The 12,250-nt window shown below is 33.6% G+C and overlaps 1 pseudogene across 1 annotated transcript in view; it reads right to left on the reverse strand.

The window, feature by feature from the left end:
• LOC310888290 (adhesion G-protein coupled receptor V1-like) overlaps positions 1-12,250 on the reverse strand; it is an 80,238-nt pseudogene that overhangs the window by 61,226 nt on the left and 6,762 nt on the right. Inside the window, exons 4-9 of the transcript in view lie at positions 11,632-11,727; positions 10,391-10,495; positions 8,863-8,976; positions 5,409-5,974; positions 4,172-4,442; positions 3,044-3,373 (exon numbers count right to left, since the gene is read on the reverse strand). The product of the transcript in view is annotated as an adhesion G-protein coupled receptor V1-like (transcript). The remainder of the gene's footprint in view (positions 1-3,043; positions 3,374-4,171; positions 4,443-5,408; positions 5,975-8,862; positions 8,977-10,390; positions 10,496-11,631; positions 11,728-12,250) is intronic.

The raw sequence follows: 12,250 nt of genomic DNA on the forward strand, positions 1-12,250 counted from the left end.
CTGACATTTCAGAGTAATTTTCATATAAAGGAAGTATACATCTCCAGAGCAAATTCTTCCTACTGATAGCACTGCTGTTATAAAAATTTGTAAGTAGACATGTCAAAGAAATTAAGTGGATATTGTTGAGCTGTCAGCAGAATGGTACACCTCCCAGACAAATCATGTTAGTGTATGTAATTAAACACAGATCAAGCCAGAGAGAGAGACTCTGTTCCAGATCAGCTGATACATTACTAGAGCTATTAACAACAGTCATTGATGAGCAGCATAGGCAATTGTCTAACATCATTTTTTGTGTCTTGCATTGATAAAAATCTAGGGAAATCACTGAAGTCATAATAATTTACAGCCCTTGATCAAACAGCCAAATAATAATCCACTTTTCTTTCCTCTCCACAAAATTTTAAGGAATTCTCTATCTAAGAACTACCAGAGCCACATTAAGAATTTAAATTCAGTACAGTATTTCAAAACTGTATTTTACTTGTCACTGCATTTCTGATAGATTATAGATACTAAGAGGAAATAGATTTTTTTTCATCCTTTTCTTTAAAAGGGAAGCATCACTCGCTAAGCCCAGCACCAGTAGTGACACACCAAGGAAAGCAGAACTTGCCTGTTTAATTATTTCCTTTAAATATTATTTATTCCATGTGATTCTGTCTACATGCATCATTACAATAAATGTTTCCATAACAGATTTGCATATATTTCTGTGAACATTTCACTGGGGCATAAACTCCCACTGACATTTTTTCTTGGAGTTATCAGGTGTTATCATAGAGTAAAGCTTTATTTTTTGGGGATAAAATAGTGGCCTTTCTTAAATTCATATAGTAATCATGGTTCACCATTTCAAAAGATGATTTTTAAAGTCTTACAGTTCTTGAAACCAAACTCTATAAATATGTGGGCTGTATCATATTTTGTTCCACAACTGCTTGAGTAACACCCAGAAATATGCATGAACATTTATCTGATGATAGATGGAAATGTTTTACAAATACTGTATTTAGTAACTGATTCTCAACCATTCCAACTTGTTATCAAAAGTCTGAAGAACAGATGATGGCACTGTTTGTTTCTCCTCTTTTCTGAGCTTTCTCCTAGCACAGGCCCCGATTCTGCAATTAACAGGATGAAAGTGCACCATTGTGCGGTTATTAGCTCAGTAAACTTTCTGAAATACTACACAGCCAAAACAATTTGCTCTATTTAAAGTGTATGCTGTATTTGGATCCTGTATGGTACCTTTGGAATAAAGTAATAATCAATAAAGAACAGAGATTTTACTCTTTCTGCAATGTTTCCTTTAGTACCTTTTAAAGGAAACCAGTACAAAGAGAAAAAAATATATAGTTATTTGAACAATAACAATTAGTTTATGAGCTTAATTTTCAGAGTTAATCTTCCTAGCTATACCAAAAACCGCATCTCTGATTACAGCACGTTATTTAATTGAAGGTGTCACTAAGGAATATATCTCACATTAACATTATCTCCTGTACCTTTATTCATCCTACAGTTTCATTTGCTTCTCTGCTGATTCCTGAGTCAATTCTTTATTTTGCCTAAGTACAACTCATTCTAAACATGTTCACTGAGATTATCATTTATTCACGATGCAGAAGGATTGTCACAGTGATAAATAGTGGTGTTTTCCTTCTCTATGAGTTTCTAAATTAATTATTTGAGCTGGAAAGCTCCTCTGATTTAATTTCTTCAAACAAAGATTTTATTTATAGTTCATGGAGAAAGTACAGAAAAAAAAAAAAACAGATTGGAATCTACAGTTTGAAAATCCAGGCAAAGTGCTTGGAATGACTGAACATTCTGAAATATTTATCAGATGTGTGTCTTGACTACAGTCAAAGGACAAAAAAAAAAAAAACAAAAAAAAAACATTGAATACATGGAATTAGACATTTAAGAATTTTGTGGATCTCTCAAACCTCTTGCAATCATAAAACATACTAACGTGTTCTAGTATTTCAGAAGGCAATTCCTAATCTAACTGTGAATGCCATAAATAAATAAATAAATAAAATTGCATATTAGATAAACAATATAATTCTGGCAAAACTTTTTGTTCTCATTATTCCTCCTGTAAGAGAATGTAGGGAGAAGGATGTGGAGGGAGGAAATCTTTCAAAGGTCTTAGAAGTGATTACAACGTCTTTGGTAGACTATAAGGAAAATATAAAACCTGGCAAATTTGAAATTCATGGATATAACATCAACACCTTCAACGATGATAAAAGTTATCTTTTACAAATTGAGATAGAAAAAAAAAAGGAAAGAAAAATGTGAAGAAAACTATACAGGGAAAAAAAAAAAGTAAGTTCTCCTAACAAATTTATATATAAATGCAATATAATATACATATAATATATAATGTATATTTGACCCTTTTTAATTTAGAATAGTTCAGCTGGAAGAGCAAAGATCACAGTATCACAGAATTGTAGGGGTTGGAAGGGACCTGGTCAGGCTGGAGAGTTGGGCAGGAAGAAACCAGATGAGGTTTAACAAGAGCAAGTGTAGAGTCCTGCATTTGGGAAGGAACAACCGCAAGTATCAGTACAGGCTGGGGGATGACCTGCTGGAGAAGGACCTGTATCAAGCCCAAGATACATTTACTTGCATGTCATTTCTGAAATTTTTCCTGCTTCAGTAATTTAATTTTAAGAACCTTATTTTTTTCACGTTCCAAGTCAGAGGCCAAGCAGAAACATGCTTCAAGGGGCAAGCAACAGACAACGCTGATCTCATTTTGATAAATTCCATGATTAGTACCTGAATCCTCTTTAGTTTTAAAATTTGTTTAATTACTAATGATTAGGGATAGAAAACTTTATAGCATAGTTATGAAAGATGTCTTTTTAAATAAGAAAATCTTTGCTTCAGAGCTAAGCACTTTTTTTTTTTTTACAGGAATGGTCATTTAAATTACAGTCAAGGGGAAGGATCAATTATTGAATCATATTCCTCATATTAAATAAGCTAAAAAACAAAAACAAAAAAAAAACAGCTGAGATACCTGTATGAGGAAATGAGCACCATTTTGAAGAAATGCATCTTTTCTTATTGGTATACTCAAAGTATGATGTGTTTTTCCTTCTGGAAACAGGAGGATGCTGTTTCTAGACATATTTAGAATGCCATCTTTTGCTCTCTCAGGATCCAGAGCTCCAGCTGGAATATACAGTGCAGTATAAACTAACTGCACATTTCCAACTGTTCCTTTCTCCCTTACAAAACTCAAGGATAAAAAGCGTCCTGTTGGATTACTTTCAATCTTCTGATTCTCCAAAGGATAAAACTTTATTACGCCATAAACATCATCGCTGTCCTGAATGTAAAACAAAAGCTGCAAAACAGAAAACAGCATCACTTACTCAATGCTACAATTAATATACACCACAGTTTTCACGTTTTCATGAAAGTATGTCCTGACTGTCATCATACATTTTTATCGTTAGTGAATTGGCACTCAAGAAAGAAATCAGATTGACAGCCCCAAAGTGTTGCTTGTGCACAAGCAGCACACCACTGATAGCAGCAACTTTCCTGCTATGCCTCATCTATGTCAGAATGAGCTTTGAATAACTGATTTTTGGTTCAGCAGCCAAAGTGAATAATTTGAATATATTTCAGACTGTGAAAAAATCATTTAATTCACCAAATTCATTCCAATCATATGTTCAAAAAGCAAAGTAGGGACCTGAGTCACAGAATTGTCAGTAATGCTAATTACCCCTTATTTAAAAGTTCAGAGGTTAGTCTTAATCACTAAGCCATCCTCTTGAAGCTGTTACTCTGTGTAAAACATTCCAGTACCTACAGCAAATAAGCAAGTGAAAATAAATGCTCAACCTTCTCTTAGCAAGCAACCAATCAAGATAGCAGTTATGCAATGATATTTATGATGGGAATATTCTAAGCTAAATGCTACTGCATTAAATAGGTCTGGCCTTATAAAATATGTTAAGCCAAAGACTTTGGATGTGGCTCTTTATACTGAGAATACATCAGCTTGCTTCACTTAAACTCAAGCACAACTACTTCAATTTAGCCAATCCACCAAAACTGGTGGATCCTAATCCTAATCCTACTCCCTAATTATTATCTATCACCTCCTCAAAACAAGTTCTGAAATCAAACTTACCTCAGATGGTTCGCTGACTTCTGCGCCTCCCTGTATTGTATGAGCTAAGAGCTTCAGAAGATAGGGCTCTGCTTCTTCTGGTATGTTATCATCAATAATGGTCAGTGAAAGTGTGACCAGCATCTGTCCTTGATCAAAATGTATCTCCCCGGTCTCTGGAACAAGGTCTGCAGTCACAGGTGACAGATCACTGCTATTTCGAGTTATGACCCAGGTCACAGAAACATTTCCATGTGTTCCACCATTTCTTACGATCGTGATCCCTTCAAACCTGTGGTTTTGAATGAAAATAAAAATCTGTAACATGCAATTATAATTAATATCGGTTTACTTAGCTATCTGTTCCCTGGAAGATTTATACTGACTTCAGTGGAATCGATATTAACTGCTGCTACTGACATTTGAGTCAGGACTTAAAATTTGTGAAATCATACCACAGAAGTAGACTTTTCTCAGGTTGCTTATTCATGAGATAATATACATAAAGACATGAGTAATATATCTAAAGACATTAGTTAAAATTTATTTTGTTTACAGTAAGAAAGATACTGAGAAGAGGAAAGTTGGCATGTTTATATTTTTTCTCAGGAAAGATGTTAAATTTCAGAAAACTTTTTCTCAACTAAATTTCTACACTGTTTTATGGACTATATCAAAATACAATTGTCAGGCATGAGTGTTTAAATAATGATTTTATTTAAAATAAAGTGACTCAACTATTTGCCTATGCACTGAAATATAATTTATCAATATTTGTGATTATGGAAATGTCACGTTTCCTGTATCTGTGTATAAGAAAGAAAAAAAAAAAAGTGAATATTGAAGTGCTGGGCTCTACATACTAGAAATTGTTCATAAAATCATAGGTTGATACATTACCTCTTTCTCTGGGGATGAACCACCATCACTAGCTAGCAGTGGACATTTTTACTAAAACTGGCAATATTGTATAGATATTAGTTCTGCTTGTAAAGATTTGTGTGGAGATTTGTTTTTAATTTATCTGTAAAATTACATGTATTTAACTTTTTTGGAAGTCTATGGGTATTCAGTACTTCACAGAAGACACTCACCACCATTTTTTAACCAGAGACTGACTTTAAATACAGTATAGACAAAGATTTACTGGGAAAGGAAGCCTGAAATATATTTTCCACTTGTATGAATGGGTGTGTGGCCGCATCACAACTTCACTGATCCATCTTTTAGATTAAGGGTTTTAGATTAAGGGTAGTACCTTGAAATTTGGTCTTCATCAATGATAACAGTTTGAGTAAACAGGATACTGTTGATTGAAAGCACTCCATAGGGTTTATCATTTGGTTGGATGGTGACGTGAACAACAGATGGATTAACCAAAACAGCATCTCCCTGTAACGTGTCCTTAAGGAGCATAATTTGGAAGGTCTCAGCAATTTCTGGTATGGCATCATCAAGGATCTTGAATTTCATATATACTTCATGAACTAGAGGTGTGAAGACAATAGTTGTATTTGGCTGAAGATCTAGGAAGTCTAAATTGAGCTGCGCATGTGCTGTTGAATTCCCAGTTATGATGGTGTAACTGACGGAGACTTCACATTCATCAGGTCCAATTAATTTTCCACTGTCATCCTTACCACGAATCACTTGAATTGTGAGCATTTCGACTTCCTCAGGCACCATGTAAGTGCTCTGAGCAAATCGCACAGGGCTGTCATTTTTCTTAATATTAATCTGAACAGAATTCCTTGTGGTGTTGATTTCAGCCCCTCCCTCCACACTCCTGAGATGAACAACAAACAATTCATCATTTTCAGGTATCTGGAAAAATAATAGTAGCAACAGGGTGTAAGTCCCATTTCAAATACATGCAGAACACTTACTTAGAAATATGTTATGTATATTTAGCAATAAAGGGAAATAATATAAACATTACAACCCTTTTCACATTAAAATAAACAGGCAAAAAGAAACTCGCTTGCAACTTTGAAAATCCCTTCTCAAAATTGAATGTTTCCATTTTCTAAGACATACTTCTATGCTATGGAAATATGAAAAAGTGGGAAAAGACAAAAAAAAAAAAAGGGCAAACAAAAACTAGGCAAGAATCAGATGAAGCTCTATCTTTCCAACTAGAGAGTGTGAGGAGATCCAAACTCAACTTGTGGAAGTTGCTCTGCTTGGACACAAGTGTTCCTGACAGTTATTTAGTCTGACATCTTTATTTGCTGATGTTAACACCATTTTACATCTATGCATGCCTGAAAGAACAGAGGAACAACATATGAACACAACCTACCTTGGCCCTTTTGTTCCTATTCAACGGGAAAAAGAACAGTTCCTACTTTCAGACAGACTCACATTCCCAGCACAGCTTCAGTCACAGCTCTGAGAATGTGCTTGCTGATGCTTATCTATTAATTAGACTTTGGCATTTCTACATGTGGTTTGTTTAGAACTGCACTTTAGTTTTAGCTCTTTAGTCTCTAATAACTGATGCAGCAGACAAAAAAGAAGGGTTTATAAGCCTTGAATTGCAGAATTTAATATTTTTTACTTTATATTATTACATTTTATTCCCCAGTCTTGATAGGCTAAGTCTGTTTAACTGGAAAATATCATTATTTTATTAATACAGAGAGATTAGAAGGAAATATTTAAATATTACATAAGATCCTCACATCTCATTCTTGTTGTGGACTCTCAGAAAAAACAGTATTATTTGCTTCTGAGATAAATTCCACAACAAAATTGCTTATGTGTTACTAATGGCATTGCTTTGTTATAGGGCTGATGAATCCTTTCCATGTAGTTCTGTTTACTGAGCAAAAAAAGTTCAGAATTCCTTGTGGTCCAATATTTCTTCTCTTTTTACACATTTGTTAATTGGCCACCCTTAGATCCTGTTTCAGGGCACAAAGGGTATGCACGCCGCTGTCTTTGTAGCTGAGGCCAATTTTGTCCCTTGTTTGACTTGTGGCACTTAAACTTGCATAATATTATTGACTGATGCAGGTTGTTTGTTTTTTTTTCCAGCGTGAGATTTGCAAGCTCTCTGTCACCTCTCTCCTACACTACTATTTCCTATTTTATCTTATTAAAATTGATGTTAACTTACGCTTGTTTTAGTTCACTAGTTCATATACTGTCTTGCAGTACAAAAATACGCATTTGACAGTCAGAACGTACATGCCATTTTAGTTGCAGATAAAATCTTAGTATCCTACATAAATAAGGCATTGTGGAGCTTTCAATTACATCATGATTGACCAATAAATACATGAGTCAAACTTCGAATATAATAGTATAAATGATTTCCAGTGCTGCCTTGCCTCTTTAATTTTCTCTTAAAGTTGCAATTATACTTAAAAAGGAAACCTGCACAGGAAAAGTACTATAAATGCAGAGCTGTGGAAATCAGAACTGCAGTCCCCTACCTTCTGTAAGGCTGCACAATTCAGAAAAATACTTGTTTCATTGGTTTCCCTAACTCAGATCCTAAAAGCTCAAATTAAGTTCTGACAGTAGTGTTACTGGATTCTTGTGAACTCTATCATCATCATCATCAATAAAGGTTTTTGTGCAAAATTCATCTTTCACATACACTTGTGAAAGACTTTCAAAGAGTGGAAAGACGTTGACTAGACACACCAAATACAGATCAAACTTTTAGAAACAGAAGTTTGAGAGCATTTCTCAGAATAAAAATAAATAAAATCACATCCTCCCAAGAGAAAAGACCCTAATAATTTATTTCTGTGTGTAAGTCACTGAAATATTACATTGAATTGGAAAGAGATGTTTCTACACTTCAGCACCCCAGGTTGGCACAGCCTCTTAACACTAGAGTATCAGTAGAAATGTGGAAGGACATTTTTTATAACTAAGAGTAAAAAGGAAACAAGCTGCTTTACAGTTCTGTGCTCGCTTCTGAGACACACACCTTTCACCATTATTGTTTTCTTATGAATTTCTTACTAAGTTGTTTTGTATCATATATACTTATTTTGATGTCTCAGTTTTCCCTCTTAAGCTTATTATAAAGGAAAAGAAAAACACAAAAGAAAAGTGCAGGTAAGAAAAAAGGAAAATCACAAGTTGCAAATTAGAAGAATGTTTTGTTTACTCTGAGATAAAAAGAAAGCCTCACAACCTATGAGTTATGTTGTGTTTTTTTTTTGTTTTGGTTTGGTTTTTTTGTGTGTGTGTTGTTTTTTTTTTTCAATTGGCCAATCTGAAAACAGAAAAATGTTAATTATCACCTAGTATTCATGCTTTCCACAAGACTGCATGTTTGTTTCAGGAATCTCATCTATTTTTAGGATTTTTTCAAATATGTTTCTACCCTGAAACATATTTGAAAAAAAAAAAACACAAACAAACAACGACAAAAAATATTTTTGAATCTGCCTTTTCCCTGTGAATCTTCAATGTGTAATATTCTTTCTTTAGTGACAAAGATAACATGTCTGCTCAGCCAGGATATGCACATAAACTAAAACTATTCACTGATGAGAATTAAAGAGGGAGCTTGGAAAGAGTAAAAATAATAGACCAGAGAGCCAAAATTTAACATCACTTCATCAAATAGAACTGCTTTTAACCTTATTTAAGCCAAGCCTTTTTGTAACTTATTACTCTAAGTCTTTCCAGAACTTCAGTTAACCTTCTACGTATCAAAGCCTAAGATGAAGTCAGCTTGTTCCTACCTGATCATCAAGCACTGTTAAATTATAAATCAGCTTTGATCTCCCAGGTGTGAATGTAATATTTCCCTTAGCTGGACTTAGGTCTTCTTCAGCTGGGTTTGGACCATCTTTTATCTGCAAAGAATTGATTTGTCTGATGAGAAGTCTATAAAGCAGGAATACAAATCCAGTGCAAGTACAATAACCAATATGCAGTGTGACTTGCATAACAAATGACTATCTGTTCAGCCATCTCCAACTTACAACTTACATGAACATTCAGTTGTGAAAATCTGCTCTTTTCTGGCAGACAGTGTAAGTCAGAACAACCACTCTGAAGAAATCCCGTATTTCCAGAATAAGAGGAAGAAAACTACTTCCATATAGGCCTATGGGGACTCTTTAGTATATTCTGATGCATAACTGACTCTTTCATATTACAGAAAGGATATTCATGCAAATTCAGTTTGAATCAATAGTATTTCATAATAAATTCCAAGACAAAGTAATAGTACTTACTGGTTTTGTGTCCCTTCTATCTTAACTTGTGATATTAAAGATACTAAATTTAACAGTCAAACTCAAAATACTACAAAGCCTCTTAAAGGTCATATGGGATTTTTTGGTTTTAGAACATTTTGTAAATTATTTTTCAACATACATATATAATGATGTGAGACAGACCTAAGTAATTGTCCAGAGAGTAAGATTTACTGTACCTTAAAACAAACATATTTGCAAAAAATTGCACAGAGAATCATATTCAGTACTTTAACTATTCATGCTATATTTAGTATTAATAAAATCCAGTGCAAAGCTTTTCTGGTTTTGACAGGTCTAGACTAAAGCTTTGAGGTCTAGATTAAAGCCTTACCCTATAGGACCAGGCAACTAGTACAGAAATATCTATATGAAAGATTTTATATATAATTTTAAAGTAAATAATAGAGTCTGAGCTAGATAAGAAAAAGAAAGCAATGAAGTCAGTAATTGTATCACATTCAAATCACATATGTAAATAACAGGATAAGTATTCAACATGATTAATTATTTCAAAAGCTTCATTTGCAGGGGATTCAAGATAGAGATCAAGATACAGATGATTATAGATACAGAAATTCACCAAATCCTGAGCACTCACAGTTCAAAGTTGGGATAATCATTAAAGACTCACTTGAATATTTGTATGTAAAATAAATATTTTTTAAAAAAATTAAAAAAACTTAGATAAGACACTTCTTACATACTTAATATGCATTATTTTCTAGTAATACATACTGATGTTGCCTCACGTACCTTTCTAAATGACAGAATATACTCGGTTTTCTCTAGTACCTCTTAACGTTAAACAGTCAATTAAACAGTCAGATAATTACAGTATTTTCTATATGACGGTTAATATGAATCCCTTTTATGAAACAGATCTACCTAATGTAGATGTAGGTATTTTGTCCTTCTTCCCCTTTTGCAAACACTTCAATAAATTATGATTACAGCCTCTCAGTTTAATCCAACAGACTACTGTATGAAGTCTTTTGGATAAACTCACCTCAAAAGTTATGACGACCGTCCCATAGGTTCCCCTCTCTCTAATTAGAGTGAGCGGCACAAATTCATTTCTGCCCCTGGGCTCATTCACTGTGATTAAGGCAGACTAATGAGGAAGAAAAGGAACAGACAATCAGACACAGATCAAATATCACAGCAGAATGAAGAAACTGTTACCATAGAAATATCAAACTCCCACAGACAAGTTAATCCAATCCGCAAACCAGTCCACTGATGGCATACATTTCCTAGCAACCAATTAGTTCAGCTAATGAAAACCTTAAAAGATTTCAGATAAAAATGTATCACGTAATGCAATTTGTGTGTTTTTGTTGTTGTTGTTGTTTGTTTGTTTCTGTAAATGAACATAGTCAACATACACAAAGCACTGACATATCATCACTGGTATTTTTAGGAGCTCCTACACCCATTAAAAATAGGTTTTCACCATCATGAAGTCGTTTATTAGATAGCTAGCTATAAATGTACTCAGGACAATCATTTAGGTCACTGGTCACTTTTTTAGGCTATTGTAGGTAACAGATTTTGAAGATATCCACAAATCCCAGAAGCAGCTTGGCTTAGTACTGTGGCTCTAACATTTTCTTATGTTCTTATGTTTTTTCAGAGAAGTCCTATACAAAATTATATTGTCAGAATGCTGTCAATAAGGCATAGCTACTCGTTCTACTAATACAACCTCTGTATTATTGCAAATATCATCTGCTGGAGTAACAACAGCATCTTATCCCAGAGGGTGTTATAAAATGCATATATTATGACAATGTTCCCTCAGCTTGTCAGTCAAGTATAATAAGGCTCACTACTGATGGTAAAATGTATATATTCTCAAGATTTTCAAATCACATTTTTACCTTTAACTTTCCTAGGGTATTATTCCTCAGTTTCTTCCCTACTATATTTAGATCTTGACTTATAGATGAGGGACAGTGATACTGAACAACTTTAAGTAAGTTTTATCTTTAAGATGAGCAACATTGATATCCATCCAAGTGCGAGGCTCTCAGGCTATTTCTCAATACCTAAAAGCATACAGTAGTATTAAAGCTGTATATATGCATGAATTACATACATATGTATGAATTACCTCTAGAGACGGTTTAAAAGATGTAACTCAGAATCAGTTTTCGAGGGATTCAGTTGAATAACTAACCAGCATCTTTGAAAATTTCACCTTTATGCTTTATAAAATTTTCATATATACCATATAAAAAGCCATACCATGTTAAAAGAAATTATTCCAAAGGCATTGTCATTTGATAAGACTGTTACAGTGACAGACTTGGGTGAGCCAAGCTTTATCTTTGCAGACGGTTTCTAAAATTAACAAAAAATAAGATATTAAATATGGTAAATATAGGCAAAAATAAAAGCATCTTGATTTTACTGTTTTAAATATTATTCTCTGAAAATTGTACATCTTTTTATTAAATATTACAGTAAAAATTATTTAAAGCAACAGAATGCACCAAAATAATTCTTCCTCATTTAGGAAGTATATTCTATATGGTCAACAGCAAAGTGAATGAAACAAACCTTTCGAATGATTACTTACAGTTTGGCAATCTACTAGGAATAGGGAACTAGGTTTGAAGCATGTAGGTCTGCCAAGAACTCAAAAATTATTCTTTTTTTTCCTAACACTTGTATAAAACTGAAACTTTGAAGCTATTATGTGAAGTGAGTTATCAACTAAAGGAAACTTATTATTTACAGTGTTGTAAAAATGAGCTACTACATTTACATGTCAAAAGAAGAAGGAAAAATATAGACTTCTACATTCACTGCCAACATTTCCCAAAATGTATTAAAAGCATAAAATTTTTCTTTACAGAACTGA

This window comes from Anser anser (assembly GCF_964211835.1).
Source record: "Anser anser genome assembly, chromosome: 33".
In the NCBI taxonomy this organism is placed as follows: Eukaryota; Metazoa; Chordata; class Aves; order Anseriformes; family Anatidae; genus Anser; species Anser anser.